The following is a 7,290-nucleotide window of genomic DNA, read 5'->3' as shown; positions in this document are numbered from 1 at the left end:
ACAAATAATATTTAAGAAATAGTCCTGTGTCTCCTCTGCTCCACTGCTGTTCATCAGTCTTTTGATTGACTGTGGCATCCTTAAGCTCCGCTCCATCTATAAAAACCTGTTGTCCCTGTTTCCTGCTGAAACCATAACCAAAGCATGGCCTTAACTAACTGTGAAAAACCCAGATGATCTATTGCTCTTTTCCTCCATGCTGTCAGTACATTGAAGCCTCGTCTCAGAAATTTTAATGTTTTGCTCTGACTACCTTACTGCCCACTGCCAGAACCAAAACTTCACGTAAGCCCTCCAGCTCTGCCTTTACCAGAGATGAAATCTCTAAAGATGGTCACATTTTCCTTCCATTACTGAAGGCCTGCATCCATCTCCTCAGTCATTTGATAGTTTACCTGTTTCTGTTTGTAGCCTCCCCAAACTCCTCCATCAGTGCACCTTTTGCTTCTGCGAACACAGAAGCTGCATTACTTTTAACCTGCTATTACCATAGAAAACCTCATCTATGGTTAAGATCAAGCAGACAATTCCAATTTCTAATTGTAAATAACTCAAGAAATAGGCATAGACAACCCTTGCGCCTTACCACTGTGTACTACCACTGAGCCCTCCAGCTCTGCTTTTTCCACTGATAGTATTTTGAAATGTTCCTTTCACTGCTCGATTATATAAGCAGTCAGAGCCAGTAGTTGCTCTCCTCTGTTGAATACAGCCTGGACAAAGCCCTGCCTCTAGTTCATCAGTCCTCTGACTGACTGAGGCAACCTCAAGTTCCTCTTCACCTCTAGAAAGCTGTCGTCCTTGTGGCCTGCTGAAACCATAACCAAAGCATGGCCTTAACTAACTGTGAAAAACCATGATCAGCTATTGCTTTGTTCCTCCCTCCTGTCAGTAGATTGAAGCCTCCATTGAGAAATGTTAAGATTTTCTGCTTAACTTAACCTCTGACATGAATCATCCTGCTCATTAGACATATAGTTCTTCTTCGTCTTTATCTGTAGTTTATGTCGGTGGTTGTCCTCCCCGACTGAGCTCAGCCTCAACTAAGCCCTGCATCCCACTCCTCAGTCATTTAACAGAACCTGTTTATGTCTTCCTTGAACTCCTCTTCCCTCCTTCCTTTCAATATGTTGAAGTCTCCTCTGAGAAATGTTGGATTTTTTTTTTTGCTTTATTTTGTGTGCAAATTTGGATGAATAACACTACAAGTCTCATCTGTATTCAGAAAACTTCACATTGGCCTATTCCTATCTGCCAGGCTGTGCGGCTTTGACCAAAACTCAATGCTAAACTTAGATAATACCATATCTAACAGGAAGTCATCATCTTGCTCAATAGATTTGGTGAGAAACCAAAAGACGCCCATTAGTTGCTTAAGTTTCCTCCGGTGTTGTTGATGTTTGAGATCTCTCACTTCCTCCTGCCAGTTCAGTAAATTGAAGCAGAGAAATTTGAAAATTTTCTACATAACTGAGCAAAATTGGATGGTTTTTGGTTTATAGGTTCTTCCTGTATGAAGAGAATAGTATATTGCTCCTTAGTCCACTTCACTGCTGTCCCATTTTGACCAAATCTCATTGCTAACACTAGAAAACACCATCTTGCTCGAGTGTATTTGTAGTTGAGGTCAGTAGTTCTCCACTTCTGAAATCAGCCTTGACAAAGTCTTGCCTCCCCCTCCTCAGTTGTCCCACAGTTTGCCTGAATCTGTTTGTGTCCTCTTTGAGCTCCTTCCCCACTCCAGCTTCTGCAACCATAGAAGCTGCAGTTCTTCTGATACCTGTGTACAGATCTAGGAGGACCCTGTGTTAACTAAGTCCTGAACTGAGTCCTCCCTCCAGAACATGAAAATGATGCTAGATGCTAGTGTAGCCCTGCAGGTTTTTGCGCTGATATGTTAAGTTTTGTTATGTTGATATGTCATATGTTAAATCAAGCTTACCTAGTAGGCAAAGATTTTTAGTTACACTATTTAGAACTAATATCAGGACATGAATCACATTATTTTCTTACTTAATATGATGACTGAAGATTGTCAGTTTTTCATGAAATAGTTTGACAAAACAGTTTACTGATATTCGACACATGCTCAAAAATTGGAAGTGTCCTTTGTTTTTCTATAAGTGAGCTAACTTTACCTCAAAAGCTTGTAAAATCAGGTGTTCCAAAGCCATTATCAAGTTTACAGGTGACACTGCAGTGAAAGTCCTCACCAACAACATCTGTAAGATGGCCTGCAGAGGGCAGCAACCTGACCCAAAACACCCAGAAGATGATGATGCTGAATGCTGCAGACACAACCCCATCTTCATCAGGTTTCTGGGTGTCTAAATCTCAAAAGACCTCTCCTGGACATGCAACTCCTTCATGAAGGCACAACAGAAGCTCTACCTGCCGAGAAGAGTGAAAAAAGCCCACCCGTCTCTAAGAATTACCACGGCACTGCAGAACATCTTGCCTCATGATGTTCATGATTGAAAAGATGCATGATGATGATGATGATACAAATAAATCACAACAGAAATAATATTATTGTTTCATTGTACTGATTCATATTTATTAGTGTACATTTTATTCATATTTTATCGTATAAGTAAAGAAGCTGTTAATATTGTTTGCTTTTCCATAACTTCAATCAGTCAAACTGCTTATAAATGCTGAATAAAGGGATTTAAAGTAAAATGTTACCCTTGTCATATCAGGAAAAACACACCATTAGTATCCAAGGAAGTGTCCAAGTGTCCAAGGAAGGCATACTGGTGACATACTGGTGTACCATCAACACTTATATCTGCTTATAACTGCATTATCGGTTGTTATAAACCATTTATCAAACTAATTTTAAATACTACATACATCTAACTCATGGTCTCAAACAGATCGGGGACAAATGAAAGAAAAACCCAAAAGAAATGACTGAACCAACATAATGCATGCAGACGTCTCCATACAGAATATCAGAGTACAGAATGTCAGATCTTTTGACCCTAATGGTCAAAAGATCTGACCATTAAGGTCTCGACCCAGTTGGAGAAACCTGTTAGAACATCGCTCTCCAACATCATCATTAAAACTTCAAATTCAAATGAGGAAATATTGTTTGGAAGAATGGTGGCTTAACACCTTACTGAGACACTTTATATTGTTTTCTCCTTTAATGTGTCACCTATGTTTATTTCTTACATATGCTATGAGGAGCATGTCACTAAAATCCCTTTGTTGCTGGGACGATGAAGAATAATAAGTTCTCAGTAAACAAACGATAAACTGTGTAGTAAAGGTATAAATCAGGAGTGTTGATAACAGAAATATGACCCCTGTTGTGCAAAGAGGGAGTGTGCACCTCCAATTATGCCTTTTAGAAGCAATAATACATTTAGTTTTACTTTTAGAACATTAATTACCAACAGATCCTGACCGATCCTGTTGGCTTGTCTGAATATTTAAATAATCAATGAAGTTATGCTGCTGTGCTTTGTGAGTAAATGCGCACAGCGCCTCTGCTTTTGGATTAATAGTCGGCAACCCCAACTGAAATGAAGTTCCCACGGCTCCATCCATCCATCCATCCATCCATCCGTCCATCTATAACAAACAGCCAATTACAGTGTTTTTGTAGAGATGCAGTAGGGGCAGATAATATAGATGTAACAATAAAACTCAAAAACAAGTTGCTTCCTGGTTTTAGTTTAATTTCTATTCCAGTTGCCGATTTGAAGATGAAAACGGGAAAAGCACGTGGATTTTATCTAAACTACAGGAAAAAGAAAATTATGCATTGTATATTTGTTTATCTTATTATCAAAGCGTTGGACGGAGGTTATACGGAACCCTATTGATTAAAGATACATGTATTTGCATTTTCAATAAAATAGGACTATTTTTAGAGGAATGTTAAGCAAATATAACAGGAGAGCTATAGTAATTATGTAATATTATATCCTAGTATAATCCTACAACTAATAATAAGTTTGTATGAATGCTTAGAGTAGATATTTTAACTGGTACAGACGACTTGTCGGATAATGAGTTAAACTGGACAGTTAACTGACTGTACCTACAGTGAACACTGAGAACACACAAACACAAAGAGAAGACTGCCTGATGCTCTGTGCCCTTTAGTTTGCAAACCCCTAAATGACAACGATAATATATATTTAGAAATCGTTGTGTTTTATCCTGTCATTCAGTAGACTGTAGAGTGAAGTTCACCATTTTCTCCTCTAGATGGAGCTGGAATTCTGTTAGTTAATATATCCTTAAAAACATTATTTTCTCCATCAGAGATCAAACTCCAATGTGAGCCACAGTTTTCCCTTTTAGAGTTCAGATGGGATTGTGTTTATTTAAAATATAAGTATTAAAATTAGTTACATCTGTCTTTCTGGTGATAATAGGATTGATCTCGTTTTTATTTCCTATTGGACTAGACTGTGTCACATGAGCAAGGCAACAACCTTACTTTGTTAAAATGAAACATTTCACACCTTTATTTTCCTCTGTTACTCATCTGTTGTGTGTAGATTATGTTTCTCTATCTTCTGTGCTCTGTGCTATTTCTATGTTCTGTAGCCTTTAGTTTGCAAACCCCCTGAACAACAATGATAATACATATTTGGAAAAAGTTGTGTTTCAGAATCTGTATTACCAATTGAAGACTGTGTAATTCACTTTTCTGTCCACAAAAGGAGGTTGGCACTTTACCAATATAGTGGTGACAATAAGACTTTACTACCATATATCCCACTTTAATGTGTATCACTGTTTATTTTCCTTGTGAGGAATCAGATGATGTTGTGTGAAGTGTTAGTTTAAGTATAAAATTAGTTACAGCAATTGTACTGATCTCTCTTTTCAAAATTCCTATTGGATTAGATTGTGTCACGTGAGCAACGGAACAACCTTACTTTGTTAAAATGAAACATTTTACACCTTTATTTTCCTCTGTTACTCATCTGCTGTGTGTAGGTTATGTTGTCTCTTATCTTCTCGTTTGGTTTTGTTATTGAAACAGTTTGTCAAACCGTCAGTGAGACTGACTGAGCAACGCAACAACCGTACGTTGTTAATTTACAATAAGTAATATATTTAGGTTTTTTCTACTTCTTACTAACTTGTGTACAGTACATTGCTCCATTGTCTATGGCTTATACCGTTTTATTATATTCTGTATCCTATGATTTGCAAACCCCACAGAAATTGCGATACTACATACTTAAAAATTATTCTGAAGCGCCATACTTGACGGGGAAATGTCTTGTATTGCATCACCCCCTGCAGGTTACCATGACTGCATTGGATATAATGTTGTTGAAAACATTACCTTATCCACTAGAGAGTTCTCTAGTTTTTTCTTACAATTTATTTCCCCTTAAAAATTCAGGTGAGACTGTGTTCATTTAAAGTAATGATAATAAAATAAGTATGTCTCTCTGCTGATAACAGGATTGATCTCTCGTTTTTATTTCCTATTGGACTAGGCTGTGTCATGTGAGCATACACAACAACCTTAAGTTGTTAAAATGACATATTTTCCCACCTTTATTTTTATTGTTACTCATCTGCTGTGTGTAGATTATGTTGTCTCTATCTTCTCATGTGGTTGTTGTTGAAACAGTTTCTTAAACCGTCAGTGAATCTGACTATGCAGAGGATCATGTCTTTGCGTACGACTCACGTCAGCGTCGCATCTTGAAGAAGAATTTTGCGATGGAATGTTACTACCACGCGCAACCGATATGACTTTTCTTTTCGAAACAAACTCAACTACGACTATGATGACTCTGCCTTTGAAACGATATGTATTACAACCGAAGTGAAAACGTGATATCTGCGACATTTAAATTTTTTTAATGGGGAGATGGAATGAGAATTTAAAGCTCGTTTCACTCCACGCATCTCCTGGTATTGCAGTACCTCCAGGACGGTGCACCAACCTCTATCTGTAAAAAGAAATCAAGGAAATGTATGAAGTGTATGTTCGCTATCTTCAATACATTTGTAAATGTTTGTATTAATATCTTCATAAAATGATTGTGTCAACCGGGAAGTTCTAAGTCTGCATTTTACGTTGGGCATAAAGTATGTAGGCTATTCGCTATTTACAATATATTACTAAATGCTTGTATTGACATGATATATAGGTGATAATGCCAAGCGCGAAGCTCCGGGTCTGAGAAGTGAAGTCGATGCGGAAGTGACTTATAAACCTGCATTTTTTCTAATGGTCAACAGGTGGCTCCAAAATATCTCATATTGTATAGAAGTCTATGAGAAAATGACCCTACTTTTCACTTTATTATCTCAGTAAACACTTTTCTCATGAGTTTATGGTTTCAATCGCTAGTTTCAAGTCTTCTTCAATACAGAATGATGTTCATGATTTCTTTCTGTTGTGTTTAATAAAGCAAAACGCAAATGAGTGTGTGTCGTTTTTCTGTGAAATGAAACTCCGCGTGTCACTCAATATATAAACTACATTCCTCCAAAAAACATATTTCCTCTTTCTACAGACCTGAGAGAAAACCTCTGGCGTGACATCTGGCTGAGCACTGACTGCTTGGACAGATTATAAGAAAAATTATAATAAATTTTAAAATTTCATTTTCATTTACAATTTTGGAGGAACTGGAGCATAGAAACGCAAAACATATATTTTTAATTACCAGTTTGATGCAAATGTCCTACAAAACAGACATGCAACAGTAATCACATTACTGCAGTTGTAGTTTTTTGCTCACTTATCTGATAGCTGCCTACATCATACTTGTGGCTTAAACTGTGTGCAATGCTCAACACTTCAGTTCAGTTTTGTCTGACATTTCTAGAATTTTTCTCATTCACACAAGGCTTCAGTAGTTCGACTTCTGAAACATATTTACAGTGTATGTAGAGTCCTTCCTCTGCACACTGGAAATGCTTTTGCAGCTGGAAGCTCATCCAAACTCCAACTTTTTTGGAAGAATGGTGGCCTAACACCTTACCTCCCAACATGATGGTCTACATGCTGCTTCAAAATATTTTCCACAAAATCAGGAATATAATTCTAGTGGAAATAATCCCTTTTTTATTTTGCCCTTCAGTTTGCAAATCCCTAAATGACAAGGATAATTTATATTTAAATATCTTTGTGTTTTATCCTGTAATACAGTAGACTGTAGAGTGCAGTTCGCAATTTTCTCCTCTAGATGCAATTGGAACTCCGTTAGTTAATATATCGTTAAAAACATTATTTTCTCCATCACAGATCAGGCTCTAATGTGACTCACAGTTTCTTTTCTCTTTTAGAGT

Source organism: Thunnus thynnus, chromosome 2, assembly GCF_963924715.1.
Source record: "Thunnus thynnus chromosome 2, fThuThy2.1, whole genome shotgun sequence".
Classification (NCBI taxonomy): domain Eukaryota; kingdom Metazoa; phylum Chordata; class Actinopteri; order Scombriformes; family Scombridae; genus Thunnus; species Thunnus thynnus.
The sequence above is the reverse complement of the archived record's forward strand: the minus strand, read 5'-3'. Positions refer to the sequence as shown.